The sequence below is a fragment of the Alosa alosa genome, chromosome 7 (assembly GCF_017589495.1).
Source record: "Alosa alosa isolate M-15738 ecotype Scorff River chromosome 7, AALO_Geno_1.1, whole genome shotgun sequence".
NCBI lineage: Eukaryota > Metazoa > Chordata > Actinopteri > Clupeiformes > Clupeidae > Alosa > Alosa alosa.
In genome coordinates this window covers 11,867,361-11,884,037 of record NC_063195.1, presented here as the reverse complement: position 1 = coordinate 11,884,037, position 16,677 = coordinate 11,867,361, and positions in this window count along the sequence as shown.

Genomic DNA, 16,677 nt, shown 5'->3' with positions numbered 1-16,677 from the left:
CAAAGTAGTCTCCGGTTCTGCTCCCACCTACTTGAATGCCCTCATACAGACATACGCTACCACCAGACCGCTGCGCTCCTCAGACGAACGACGGCTAGCTCTACCACTGGTACGCTCAGGCCAATCCAAACATTTCTCATCTGTTGTTCCTCGTTGGTGGAACACACTGCCAGTTCCTACAAGGGCAGGGACATCCCTCTCCATTTTCAAAAAAACTCTTGAAGACCCAGCTCTTTAGAGAACATCTCCTCTCATAGCACCACTTACAACAAGTCTTGCTGATCCTAGCACTCACCAGCCGTCTTAAACTGACACGTAACTGTTAAAAACAGCACTCACTGATGCACTTATTCTTACTGTACTCTACCGTTTTTTAAATTGTCCTAAAATTGTTGAGAATTGCTTTAAAACTTAAACTGTTTACCATGTTGTTAGTCGCTTTGGCTAAAAAAGCGTCAACCAAATGTAATGTAATGTTTCTGGTGAACAGTTAACTGATGCAATATCACTTCTGCCTGACGATGTCCTGGACATACATTGGTATGCTAATGGCGCCCCCTACAGAGTTAACTGATGCAATATCACTTCTGCCTGATGATGTCCTGGACATACATTGGTATGCTAATGGCGCCCCCTACAGAGTTAACTGATGCAATATCACTTCTGCCTGATGATGTCCTGGACATACATTGGTATGCTAATGGAGCCCCCTAGAGTTATGGCAACTTACCTACTGTAGTGGCATCTTTCATATGGTTTGAATCATGGATCTTCAACACTCTCTCTGTGCTCACTTTCAATCAATGAGTGATCAACACATCTTACATTTGACATTCTTCATCAAATTTACTTTTGATTGCATGTGTTTATTATAATGCAAAGCGCAAAATATGTTATCTTCTGGCGGATGCTTCCAGACACAGGGGTTTACTTTGCAAATATGTAACCTTTTTCTGTTCTTCTCAGTTTGCAGGTCTGTAAATAGGCCTAAGCAGTAAGCACACTGTCATTCATCACCAATATATCTATGTTTTATTCACTGTAAAAATTAAGAATATAATAGCTTATTTGATGTCGATACATTCGCTGATGGGTCCTTATGATACGTGTGAATGATGAGTACGGGCACCTTTTTTCTCCACTTCAAGCACTGTATGCAATGCATGTATAAAACATGATCATGTGCCTTACAATGCATGTATAAAACATGATCATGTGCCTTACAATGCATTTGTGCCTTACAATGCATGTATAAAACATGATCATGTGTCTCACAATGCATGTATAAAACATGATCATGTGCCTTACAATGCATGTATAAAACATGATCATGTGCCTTACAATGCATGTATAAAACATGATCATGTGCCTTACAATGCATGTATAAAACATGTTCATGTGCCTTACAATGCATGTATAAAACATGATCATGTGCCTTACAATGCATTTATAAAAGATGTTCATGTGTCTTACAATGCATTTATAAAACATGTTCATGTGTTTCACAATGCATTTATAAAACATGATCATGTGCCTTACAATGCATCTATAAAACATGATCATGTGCCTTACAATTGTGGTGTCAAATCCACATTAAATAATACAACATCAAAAGAAGTCCGCACACCGTGGATGTATACTGCAGATGATGGCTTTAATGCACTCCGGAGCATTAGTTAGTGAAGCAAGCTAAGCTAAGCAAAGTAAGAAAGTGAGCAGTGAGCAAAGTGAGCTAAGTAAGCTCAGTAAGCTAACATCCTCTGGCTGTTGTCCAGCCTTTATACCCCTTCAAGTCATCCCAGACAAGACACTCTTTGTTTACAGATAACTGACCAAGTAATGGTACTTCACCTTTGCCCTCTCATCCTGTTATTCCCCCATTCTTTAGGTTTTGATCACATTTCCTGGCGCCAAACCTTATTGATGACCCTGTCAGCCATCTGCTCTTTCCCTTAAACCAGTCTTCCTTTCCCACACTGAACATACTACAGACTTCAGTTTCACAAAACAGTGATATTACACAGAATGAAGATACTACATAAAAGATATATAAACTAAAGGATATATGTCAATAAAAGTCACGACATTCCCCCCTTTGAGCATTAAGTGCTCACTTATGCAGCAATATCAAACATTTATCACTATTTTAACACATCCCCTACTATCAAGAAAATACTGCTGCTAAGCTGAGTCACACTACAAACAGTCAGCTAAGCAAACCAGTTAACTCAGCAGCAACTATGACATTAAGCAATTGTCCCCAATACCACTGATAAAAATAAAACACTTATATTAGTACTGTTATTACACCCTTGAACCAACCCTCACTTAAATCAAATCCAATAGTGTAGTGTTATTATCAAATAGAATGGCCAGTTTCAAATCCTCTCGGTGGAAGCGAAAACCCTTAAGGGAAAACCTCTTTTTTTCTTGTTTTTAGAGGAAAAAAACCTTCATAAGGGAAACTCTTCTACTGTCCTGTTTGTACAGCAACACTTGTTTACAAATGTTTAAAGGAGAAACTTTCCTTCAACTACACATATGCTTTTCCATCCCCAAACATTCATCAAATGAGCAAACAGATCACATCAGAATTCCTGATGGGTGTTTTCAGATAGAGCTAGTCCTATAATATTCTAAGCTTCTACATGAAGATAGGTTACATGCTATAATTACTTTGTTTTTAGAGAACAAAGTAACACCAAACTATTAATAATTCATTCTCATTACACACAGTTTTTAGTCCATTGCTTGTTCCTCGGAGATGGCAGAATGTAAATGCAAACGCAGATGTATTAGCAAATGTTGGATGCTGCACTTCAAGTGTGAGGTATGTTACGAATATTGCAATTCCCAAAAACAAAAGCCATTTTCTTAGTTCCATACTCCATCTCATATGCTCTGAGAACATTGGAGGCTTGGCTGTTGGACGGAGTGGAGTCCACACCCAATCCCACTTCATCAATGAAAGAGCTGGTTTTGCTCCCAACCAGCATACTGTATCCTAATTTTCCTCCTTTCTCCAATCCTCTATGAGAAGCATCAGTTCTAGCATCACTGGCATCACTGTCATGTTTCCATTTCCTTGTCATCTGTCCTGGCACTAGTATCTCCTTCCACTAGGGTTGCCATTTGCTTCATTCATCAACAGCAGTGATCCATTTCTCCCAGCCACTGTTTTAAGCACTATGGATCTCAAACAAGGAAGAAACAAAGAGAAAACAAACACAAATACAAGCAAACCTATTCCTACATCTATTCCTATTTGTGTTAGCCATATTTCTAATCCTCCTAATGCCCCCTTAAATCTTTCTATCATTATTAGTTTTGCCATAGCTATGTTATGGGAATAAAAGTACTGCAATATACTGCTATGTTGACACACACTCCACTTTCTTTGGCTAATATCTGATCCAACATTATCCAGTTGTGCATAGCTACCCAGGAAGTTACAGCCACCTGTTCTCTTAGTGCTCCAAGCACATAACAGACTGTGTTCATATTGGAAGATTCACCAATATTCCAGATTCCTGGTGGTTGATAAGATTTTGTCAGTCAATAATTTCTGTGTTACCTGAGTCTTCTTTGTCAGCCTCACTTGTGAAAAAACAGTTGAATGGCTCATTTCCTGGTGATTTGGTGGTATGTCATGGACTGGGATCTCTGCAGTTTTCTGTCCATTCCCTGATTGTTATCAGGCAGATGTTGCTCGGACAATGTCCCCCCTTCCTCACTGGATTCCTTGCCTGAAAGTCTACCCTCAACAGGGGAACAGGAGCATACATGCCAAAAACACTATACCCACCACTGCCAGGATCATTTCTGTCCCCAGGCAGTATACTGTAGGTTGTTGACTCTTTTCCTGTAGGTCCATCTGAAAGTCCTTTTCCTGCTTATAGATTGTTCTGTGAATTAATGACAATTATTCCATATAATTTCTCATTTATCCTTGGAGCTGATCCAAAGGTGGGCCTCTGGTGGACCTCTCAGCTTTTATCTTTATTACTCTGGTTTTATTGTAACCTTATTTGCATCAAAGCAATGCGTAAGGCATCAAAGCAGTTTAAATCTGTTGAGGCATATATTTTAGCAATTCTCCCTTTTAACATGTAATTTGCCCTTATCATCTAAAACCCCTACAAACCACTACCAAAGTTTCTTATTTTTATCATATCAATGTAATCAATAACTAAGTGTTTTTCATGATCCTTCTGGGACCCAATGGTTTAGACAACACTATCACTTTCCTGATATTATGACTACACACATGACATCTGTTAGACTATCATCAATAACTTCCTGTAACTATGAAAATCCTTCAATAAAAATATTCCTCTTTCCTACTCCCCCTTAATGATAGATCCCAACTATGCGCAAAGGAAAGCACCATATCAAGTACTGTATCTGTTGGGAAAGTATCTGGTTAGTATAATATAAATGCCACTAACCATTAAAGTTACAGTTATGGTATTCAGCAGACTCTTTTTTCCCCAAAGGGACATTCAAATAAAACATTAATCAAATAATGACAGTGAAAAATTAAAAACAAATCTGTAGCCCAAGGTAACAAATGTATCAAATCATACAATTTAACATTCTACCAGGGGTTCGCCCCCCTTTGTTACTGTGATTAACAGAATAGAGTTGGTGGACCTCCATTCCTTCCATGAAGACCAACATCTTTCCACCAACTTTTCTATTTCTGAAATAATAAAACATTTTAATCTTCTGACAATGACTTCTGATAATCCTAATTCCATCTATTCTCTTTTTGCATAGAGATTAAACAAATTTCCCTATAAGCATTGTTATTTTACTTATTGTCAATTTGGGATACTACTTTAAGACTGGTTATTATGTAAGCTATATTAATTAGATGTTCTAGGACATACAGTAATCTCATCATTTCTTCAACATACCTTACTCCAATTTTCTCTGCATGTCATAGACCTTTATAATGTTTTATTCTTCTAAAACTAAGCTTACCTCTGTTCCTAATTATTCTAACCCTATACTACTTTATCTAGGCTATCTAAACTATTAGTAAATCCTAGTTCTATTTTCTTATTCTATCAATCCTATTTCTCTGCTTTCTTTATTTTATCTATTGCTTTCTTTATCAAATGTCATAGTATAGTACGTAAGATCTTTTGGCTTCACATTAGTTACATGTAAAGCAGATATTACATCATTTCAATATTTCTACTAACTTTATTTTTCCCATTAAAGCTAAATCATTCTATTCCTTAGACTTGTTGAGTGTGAGTGACCACTAGGGAACTCCCATGATCTAGAGGTAATATTGTAATATGTAACAGTCCCTAGGACATAGTCAAGTTAGTCTTGCCTACTTACACCACCACCTATCCTGAAAAATTAATGGAGTGTCATTTGACATTAAAAATAGCAGTGTTATCACTTTGTCACTTAATTTGATCAAAACATTTGCATTTACAATTAATTAAATAGTAGTCACTTCTATTCAAAATAACAATAAAAATATAATAAAGGTAAGAATAAGAGTAATCATACTTTAAATTTGCTTAACAAAGTATTTACCTACTTACCCTGAGATGTCTTAACTACCTTCTCTGTACCTAGTCAGGGCATCGCTGGGTATCAGGTGGGCTCACCCATAAGATAGTCCCTCATCATGGTTTCCTCATCAAACTCCCTTTGATAGTATTGGTATGCCCCTTCTCCTGTAGAATTTTCTAGGCCTCCTTAAAACTATGCTATTTCACAAGGGAAGAGGAAGGCATGCTCGTTGGGCTCATCCTTCAGTGCCTAGGTGTCTCCTCCCTCTCCCTGTCCTGTTTCTTTTGTCCACTTCTTTGACAGTCAAAACAAACTGATGATTTTCTTGCTTCAGATGTCCATTCTCACATGATGTCTCCTCTGTAATTGCCTCTCACTCTGCCTTAGTTATTCCCATCTTGTCTCAGTCTCCACCCCCTCTGACGTGGAGATTGTGGCTGCCATGGGCTTGACTGTGCCCACTATAATAGGTATCCATAGGCCAGTAGACTGACAGGTTTGGGAACACCTGTGATGGTTGCTCCTACTGCCATAGTGTTGAGGGTGGTGCTGCTACTGGTTTCCCCAGACTTGAAGCCTTAGGTCACCATAGGTGCCTGTATTGTCTTTTTGATGCTGCAAGCGCTTCCATTGCACTTCCAAGTTCCCTCTTTTGCTCTCCAGCTTGCCACTGTTGCCTTAACAAAGGCCTCAGAGTCCTTATCTCTTTTCAGTTTGTCCATGCTCAGCACTGTTGTGCTGAACTTGCTCAGAACTCAGTCAGGACAGGGAGTACTTGGATTAACCCCTGCACATCAGCATGTCCTCACACGGCTGGTAATGAGCCTTTCCCCCCTTAGATATAAGAGGCAGCATTACATTTACTGTTTAGCTGGAGGGAATGAGGAAATCATGCTGCAGTCATCTTGTAGTATTTACTAGATTACTCTCTATCTATCATCTACTTTATCTTGCCCTTTTGTAATTTACCATTAACTGTACATTTTATCCCTTATATCTTCCTATAACATCTGCATCTATTATTATTCCTACAGTCATGGTCACTCACTCCCAAGTCATCTCCTTACTTCTGCCTCTTATCTCCTATTGTATTAATCTATCAAGATGTCAAGATGTTTTTGAGCATTTTAAATACCTCTTTCTCCTACTATTTCCACTATGACTGACCTATTCTTGTTATAGCTCTACTATTGTGTCAATTTTCATGTAATCCCTGACCTTTATAACAGTGCTAAATCCATTAATTCTTGTATAGGCCATACATCTGTATATTTCCTCATTCTCTCAACCACTTTTCTGCAACACTTTTTCATTTTACTGTTTACCCACTGATCCCTTTCGGTCTCTTTAGCTATCAGAATGGGGAATTGCACTTTACACTAAGTCATTTTACTTTAGCCTAGGGTTTCTGTAACACTACTTATTACCTTATAGGTGACTATCAAATTTCCATACTTACTTGGTTGACCATGGCATTTCCTTTACCATTAGTCAGCTTACCCAGTTTCTCTAAACATTACTAGAGTAATTATCTTATATAATTCTATAACTTTGAAGCTCTTACTGTCCATATGCTGCATTCCAAAGTGAATGGTCTAATATATTATGCCATTCCTCACCACCAAAACATACTTCCAGTTAATTTTCTCCATGCATTTTAATATCCTTTAGCACTGTAACTTTATCAAAAGTGTAATATTAAAATCTACTAAATGTATTTTATGAAATTAACTGTATCATACCTTATCATACCTCCTCTCAACATTCAACATTCATTCTTGAATTTCCCCTTAGGGATAAATAAAGCATCCATCTATCTATCCCAACCTCTAGCTATAGTTAAATAAGTATCCTTAAACCTTTCCTTCAGTATACATATACTATACTACATATACAGTCTCTAAGTATAAATCTAAGTATAAGTGTAGGCTAGATATACTTAAAACCCTTATGTATACCAAGTACAAATCAATTTCCCATTTCTATGATTTTTACACAAAAACTTTAAGCTATGCATATTCTTAGTTACAAATAAATAGACCCACAGTACATTTCACAAACTAATTTTGCTAAGGGAGTCACTACTCAGTTCCCTCTGTACTGAGCCCCCATAAAACCCCCAACAGCAAATTAACTAACACCCCATATAACCCTATTAATTAACTTAATTATAACAGTATTATCTAAATTATAATATAGCTATGCAAATAACAAATTATACTCTAGGGCCAAGCAGCTTAGCACCACTTTCCATCAAATAACCCCTCAGTGCTAACAACAATTGCTGCCTTATACCATATGATTCTTCAAACCATTTGACAGGTAGAAACTAAATATCCCCAGAGGTCTTCTGAAACCATCAATATCCCCATCATCTAGATTATTAAATATAAAGTAGTAATCCAAAACGTTTTAAGTCAGTCAGAGTCAGTCTATTTCAGTGTCGCCGTTATTTACCATTTTTTGATTATTATCATATGTCAGTTGATCTTGGCTTATGCAACCAGTGATGTGGACAATACAAAACCCCTTTTCCAACTCTTAACAAAAACAGGACTATGTGGGAAGGCTATAACCATAGCCTATAGCCATAAACCTTTTCCACATAGCAGGACAGCTCTAAAACCAAATTACCTTGCCCAAACCACCTCTTCAGAGCTAAACAGTCACCTGTACCTTTAACTGTAAATGTACATGGAAACAATACCTGATCTTATTGTATATTAACACCCATAACACCACAAGGTGTTCACTCATAACACACATACTCATGACACACATACCACAATACACCAGACATATAACTGCAATGTGAGTTATTGATAAACCTTATTGAGTTCCTATATATGTCTAGAACATTATCCAAAGGAGTCTTAAATTCAATTAGTTTTCCCAATAACATTGTGGTCCTCCATGAACTATAATCCATCACAAAATCTTTCTAAAGCATACCTAAGCTTCAACAATGTTACCATGAACCAAATTAACTTCAATACTGCTATCCAGTGTAGTAATGCCAGTTGCTGACCCAGCTTTAGCCTAATAATGCCAACAGCTATCTGAGCCTAATAATACTATGCAAACCTAGCCTAGTCATGCTAATAGCTAAGCTATTTAATTTAGACCTATTATTAATACTACTATCATAATTATCATATCCTTAACAATGCTAATTTATCAGTTGAACCTACCACCTACTGATAAGCTAATATATTGTATATCATTAGTAGGCTACCACTAATATAACCTATCAATTGCCAACTTACTACTACTACTACTACTACTAATACATAATATATCTTAGTCAACACTGGACACAACAACACTTTTCCAACACCTGGAACCGCCATCAGCGTTCATCCCAAATCCTGGATCTTAAAACTCTATATTTAACCATGACGGGCCTACTTATGCATCTGTCAGTAGGCCTACTCATCCACAGCATAGCACAGATGTGATTTTTCCCACTAACTCTCTCTAACTTGTAATAATACTCTTATTATAAACAAGGCTAACTTGAAATGACCTTTTAAGCATAACAGAAACCTAAAGAGACTATTAACCAACCAATACACTATACATTATGGGACTACTACCATAGTGAATTATTTATGCACATAAGCTATATGACTAAAGTATGTAAACACTAATATCATTGCCTTTTATAGAGTATCATGAAAATCTTTTAACATAGAACTGTAGAGTATTTTAAAGAAAATCAAAAACTAGCAGAACTGTATCTGCATCTCTCATTATTGCCAATTCAATTTTTAAAAGGTCAAAGTGACTATGACAGCCCCAGTGTCAAGCAATGAAGCTATTCCTCTTTTGCCTTGCCCATCTATTATGGCAATATTATATTCTCAGCAAGTAGCACTCCACTTCTGCGGACAACTGCCCACTGTAATTCAGAACCATTCTGTTCTGGCGTTACCAACCTTTCAAAACCATTTTCCCACTACCACATTCTCATTATCAACCATTTCTAATATTTTGATCATGGAAGACCAAAACATTCAACCCAACACTTTGCAGTATTAAACATTCCCCAAAAATCTTTCAAAGTGAAATATTTTCCAATATTTCCCAGTTCAACATGCCTTAACCATCTCAGACCTACATCCTTTGTCCCCAGCAGACCTTTGCTCTGTTTACACAAGCCCCCACCTTTTCCTATTTCAACCAGCAGCTCCTCTGCCTGGTATCACACACACACACACACAGCCTCTTCTCCTTAATCACACGTTATGCAAATATATGACGTCTTTTACCAATGCTCTGCCATGGACTTCTAATTCTACCAGCCACATATACTAAAAATCAAGTAACACTTCTTTGTATTCTCTTTTAGCTTTACATCCACAACTTTTACACAACATTATTAAACATTATTCCGGGCACCAGGTGCCTTACTTGGCCATCCACTCGCTCTTGGAGTGTTTCAACTTCAACTTATTCAGACCTGATATCAGCTGTACTCAACTTGTTAGTATTATTTCCTCCACATGCAGGAAATGAGGTCTTCACATGCAGACCTGAGGTCTTCACATGCAGACCTTTCAGTTTTTCACATGCAAAACTGTTACTTTTATCTTTCTCATTCCTTCTCATGCAGGAATTGAGTTAGTTCTCCTCATGCAGAACTTTAAGTTTTCCCCATGCAAAACTTCTTTGATATGGCTATAGTATTCCTTCACATGCAGGAATTTGCCTAGTTCTCCACATGCAGAACTTCTGATTTCTTTTGATTTTCCACATGCAAAATCATTTTCATTAGTGTACACACAAATGCTTACCATAATCTGCAGTATTAATCCCTTGGTCTTTGTTTTAGCAAGATTCTTTGACTGGAGGACGTTTTAGACAAGTGTTCATAACTCAGTGTACAGCCTGATCAGAGGAGTCTAGCTGCTATTAAGCAAAAGTTGCTCACCTTAGTTTAAGTTAGCATCAGCCTCTCCCTGACCAAACCCTGGACTCTGAGATGATGCCTAAATATTGTCCTTTCCAACTCCTGGCTGGCTCTCGCCAATTATGTGGTGTCAAATCCACATTAAATAATACAAACTCAAAAGAAGTCCGCACACTGTGGATGTATACTGCAGATGATGGCTTTAATGCACTCCGGAGCATTAGTTAGTGAAGCAAGCTAAGCTAAGCAAAGTAAGAAAGTGAGCAGTGAGCAAAGTGAGCTAAGTAAGCTCAGTAAGCTAACATCCTCTGGCTGTTGTCCAGCCTTTATACCCCTTCAAGTCATCCCAGACAAGACACTCTTTGTTTACAGATAACTGACCAAGTAATGGTACTTCACCTTTGCCCTCTCATCCTGTTATTCCCCATTCTTTAGGGTTTTGATCACATTTCCTGGCGCCAAACCTTATTGATGACCCTGTCAGCCATCTGCTCTTTCCCTTAAACCAGTCTTCCTTTCCCACACTGAACATACTACAGACTTCAGTTTCACAAAACAGTGATCAAAGTCAAAGTCAAAGTCAAAGTCAGCTTTATTGTCAATTTCTTCACATGTTCCAGACATACAAAGAGATCGAAATTACGTTTCTCACTATCCCACGGTGAAGACAAGACATATTTGACCAATTTTAAGTCCGCAGACAAACATAACATTCAAGTAAACAAAAAAAGTAAGTAAATAAGTAAATAAGAGGGCACATATAATAATGAAAAAATAAGAGCAGCAAAATTTTGTCCAAATTGTGCATAGACAGTCAATAAAATACTAGTGCAAATACTGTAAAATACTATAAAATACTGTTTGACCTAAGTAATAAAGAAGAAAGTGGCATAGTGGTGCAAGTTATGTAAGAGCAGCAGAAGTGTTGTGTTTTCAGGACAACAACACCAAGTTGTAAAGTGTACAAGTGTGCAAGTGTTCAAGTGTGCAGGTGGAGTAGTGCAGGCGGCCATTGTGGGTCCAATGTCCAGGATGTTATGTAGCTGAGGGTGGAGGGGGGAGAGGAGGGAGAGAGTTCAGCATCCTTACAGCTTGGTGTATGAAGCTGTTGGTGAGTCTGGTAGTGCGGGAGCGCAGGCTTCTGTACCTCTTCCCAGAGGGCAGTAGATCAAACAGATTGTGAGCGGGGTGACTTGCATCACTCACAATTTTGGTCGCCTTGCGGGTGAGGTGGGTGGTGTAAATGTCCTTCAGGGAGGGGAGTGAAGCACCAGTGATATTACACAGATTGAAGATACTACATAAAGATACTACATAAAAGATATATAAACTAAAGGATATATGTCAATAAAAGTCACGACACAATGCATGTATAAAACATGATCATGTGTTTCACAATGCATTTATAAAACATGTTCATGTGTTTCACAATGCATTTATAAAACATGTTCATGTGCCTTACAATGCATTTGTGCCTTACAATGCATGTATAAAACATGTTCATGTGCCTTACAATGCATGTATAAAACATGTTCATGTGTCTCACAATGCATGTATAAAACATGCTCATGTGTCTTACAATGCATTTATAAAACATATACATGTGCCTTACAATGCATTTATAAAACATGTTCATGTGCCTTACAATGCATTTATAAAACATATACATGTGCCTTACAATGCATTTATAAAACATGTTCATGTGTCTTACAATGCATTTATAAAACATATACATGATTTGTAACTGGTTTATTGTGTCATCACACCATTATTCAGTTTTATTCACTGTCATTTTTTTTTATAAAAAAAAGACTAAATCATCATAAACTGTTACCTAGTACAGGTCAGACATACAGTACACTGAGCGTGTGCACTGAATTACAAGTGCAAAATGATATCCAAATCCTATGCAATTGGCACAATGTGTAGTAATTGTAATGTAATAAACATATTGTATTAAATAACATTATGAACAAATGGATATATTGTGACAAAAATACTGTATGAGAGAGATAGAGAGAGAGAGAGAGAGAGAGAGAAAGAAAGAGAAAGTGAGTGAGAGAGAGAGAGAGAGTTATAAATCCACTGTTGTGAAGAAATCAGCTGAACCTTTGCTGAGGCCTAAGATGACCCTTATCAGGACTGAGGATATGCTAATCTTTTTCTCTTGCTTGGTTTTATGTCAGAACTTCAATGTTTTTGTTTGTTTGTTTGTCTTGTCATCAGGCGATCTGTATATCTCTCTCTCTTTCTCACACACACACACACTCACACACAACCCATGTAGCGAAGGGAGTGAGGAGTGACTAGGGCTGGGCGATAAAACGATAGCGATATGTATCGCAATAGACATGTACTCGATATCAATAAAAAATGTGTTCGATAGAACATTCGATAATTAAAAGCAACATACACCTCCCGCCTTACGTTGTCCATAAATAAATAGGCTAAATATATCTTGCCTTGTAGCTTGTATGTGCAACTCCACCAGAGTAGATGATAGAAGTAGGCCTACCTCAACACAGACTCTCAATGAGTCCTTGCCCGTGTGCGCGCTCTCTCTCTCTTTCTCTCTCTCTAGGTACATCCCTCCTCAGCATGCGCATGTAATCCAAACATTCACAATCGTGCAAGACGACTGAATTGCTATTAAATCCGGTTAGCATCATTAGCACGCTGCACGAATTTGTTCAAAACTGTTGCATTCAAATTGACTGCTAAATTCTAATCAACTCAATCCCGATGCAAATGGAAAAGTATTTTCCAAGACTCAAACGGGCCTGTCCCAAGGAGAAAAAGTATTCATTTGAAACTTAAACACACGTGGGGAAACTGAACAGTCTAACCAGTAGACTTACTATGATAAACTAGCAAATTACTTTGTTTACAATATTTCCAGGCTTCAACCAGTGCACTCATTCAGACTTATGTGCACAATTATTTATTTGAGTGTTTTTAATGATTGTGTTGCTATTTCTTTTCCCTGTTTGCTTTGATTGATAACTGAGGTGATTCAAATCAGAGGAAGGTTAAGTTTAAAATAAAAGTGTTTAAATTTAACTTTTTTTCCCTTCTGGTCCTTATCTGAAATAGATAAAATAAAAAATAAAAAATCAATAATTATCGATATCGACTGATATGAAATACTTATATCGTGATACAGTTTTCAGCCATATCGCCCAGCCCTCAAAAAAGCACCTGGCCTCAAACCCGGTCTCCGGGGTACTAACCCTGCAGCTTGACCGCAACACGCAAGAGTCAGGCAGTCAGAGCGCATACTCAACCGGAGTGACGGACACATATTCTCTCTCTCTCTCTCTCTCTCTCTCTCTCTCACACACACACACACACACACACACACACACACATAGAGTACAAGCACACACACATATAAGCACACATGCATGCACATGTAAACACACATACCTTTTAATACGTTCACAGGCACCCACAAAAAAAATTCTTCAGACATCATTCATTGTCCTGTAAAATTTGCATGTGCCAAACGTGAAACTTTTCAGATTTAGTAATATTTCATGCGTAAATATTTAAGTCTGGTTTGAATGACATGGTTTATGTTATGTTCTGCATCTCACAGATTCAATTAACCTCCCTGTAGCCATGGAGACTGCAAGTGTCGGACCATAAACTCAGATTTGAAGAGGATGGTGAGGATGATGACAATGATGATGATACTTGCAGCTAGCATGATTGTGTGTGAGTGTGTTGAATAGGTATTCATGATTTACTGTCTGATAACTTGCATCAGTCAGTCAACACTTGACCCCTCTCAATATGACCTCTAACCACGTTGGACCTCTCATGTGTTCTTTTTTTTTCAGCTACAGCAGTTTGGCTGACCAGCAGACAAGTGCAGCATTCAAGCATGCATGTTTCTTTTCAACCCAATTTAATTGACTAATGGCTGAAGTTGATGACTGGAAAATAAAGTTTGATGTCTAAGGAAATTATGTCTGTGCTTGGCTCTGTTTTGGTAAAAACAGTTATTTCAGGATTTTTTTTTTTTTAATATTGTGGACTTTGGATATGTTCTGTAAGGCAGGTTACTTTCATGTTTCTCTCTTGCTGCCTCTGCTGTTTTTGTCAAAAATGTGATTTCGATAAGAACCCTATCCGTACAGTAGTGAAGCTAATCAGACCCACAGTCAGAATCCAATGAGATGATTTGTTCTAACCCATGCAGTTGCTGAGATATGAGCAAAACCATTGAATGTGCATATTTGTAGTGCCCTCTTGTGGCCAATTAGTTTCATATAAAATCATGATGGATCATTTACACAGTGATGACAAAATGTTGCAGTGCTTCTACAAACCAATCTGTAGCTCATATCTCAGCAATTGCATCGGTTAGAACAAAACATCTTTATTTAATTTGATTCTGGGTACATTGACCAACCAACTGGACCTACAATGTGCACTATGGTACACAGGCTTGTACCACGAATTTCCCCTTGGGGATCAATAAAGTATCTATCTATCTGTATCTATCTATCTATCTGGGCTGCATTATATGGCGTTAAAATTGACTCCTCCGAGCACCTCAAAGCGCTTTACGTTGTCATGCCTCACATTCACCCATTTACAAACACACTGATAGCGGAGGCTGCCATGCAAGGCGCCCACCTGCTCATCGGGAGCACTGGGGTTAAGTGTCTTGCTCAAGCACACTTCAACAGGGTCAGGAGGACCGGCAAACTTCCAGTTGCTAGACGACGACTCTACTGTACGTCCTGAGCCACTGCTGCTATTTTATGTAGCTTTAAGTTTACGTACTGTTATAATCAGATGGAGTCTTGATGCTATGACATAATGCTATCAAGTCCTATCCAGTCCTGATGCTGTGGGAATGTGAGAACCCATAGGGTCACATCAGGATGAGTCATCCACTTCACATCAGCATTGCATGACTTACATAGAGCACCATGATTAAGTCTTGAGATATTGACCACATTTTAGACATTTTTAGTCTCTCCAAGGAAGTAAGAGGAACAGAAACTTTATTTGCAGTAGGCTCAGTGACACATTGCAATAAGAATATTTCCCAATAATAAAGTCCCATCTAGGTTTAGGGAAGTACAGACGCCTATGTAAGCCTTGCAGAGGTGGATTTAAACTTTTATATCACTCACAATATCATTTTCACGGTGTATGGGTATTATGGTACCAAGGGTGCATACTTTTATATCACTCACATTATGATTTTCACAGTGTTTATGGGTTAAATGTTACCAAGGGTGCATACTTAAAAAAAAAAAAGGCTTTTAACTATATGAATATGAGGCTGATATAAATAGAGTATATAAAGGGTTAAATATAACTAGTATACACAAACATGTCTTGATGTCTTTTTCAGTCGAGTCTTATCTGGGTTTTAGTGAAATAAAGACACCTCTCCATTAACTGTCAGTTAATGTGTGTGTGTGTGTGTGTGTGTGTGTGTGTGGGCGGCACACTACTGATTTACAGAAAGCCATGGATTATAAGAAAAAAGAAACACATGTGTGACGCATAAAGGCATGATTTTGGTGATGAGTCAACTACCGGTTCAGACCAAAAGGGGACAACAGAAGATATTGAGTCACATTCCCACACTGCCTGTCTGTGCTTTGCTGTTGTTGTTGTTTGCTGTTGTTTGCTGTTGTTGTTGTTTTCCTTGCAGGAATGCTACATATCAGCCAAGGATTAGCATCCCCTCACAGTCTGCCGAGCACAGGGAACCATTCATGTGAAGTGTGGGTCTGTGTGCAGGCATTATCTATGTGCTACATGCTTCCTCCTTGTGGTCAGCTCAAGCTTTCGAAACACAACCACACACTCAAATACAGATGTGGTCTATCTGTCCTCTCTCTCTCTCTCTCTCTCTCTCTCTCTTTTCTCTGTCACACACACACACACACACACACACACACACACACACACACACACACACACACACACACACACACAGCAACTCATGATAACAAGCAACAATACAGCCGGAAGTGAAAAGGAGAGCAGACAGCAAGGTTTCACAAGATACTGTAGGCTTAAGCTGTCCAACAAACGCACTATACGCAAGTGTGGTAAACAGCAGTCGTCTTGCCCACCACAGCTACTGAAACAGAGGGCCTGTGTCTGTGTAGGTCCGTGTGTGTATGAGAGAGAGAGAGAGAGAGAGAGAGAGAGAGAGAGTAAATGTGTGTATGTGTGTGTGTATGAGAGAGAGA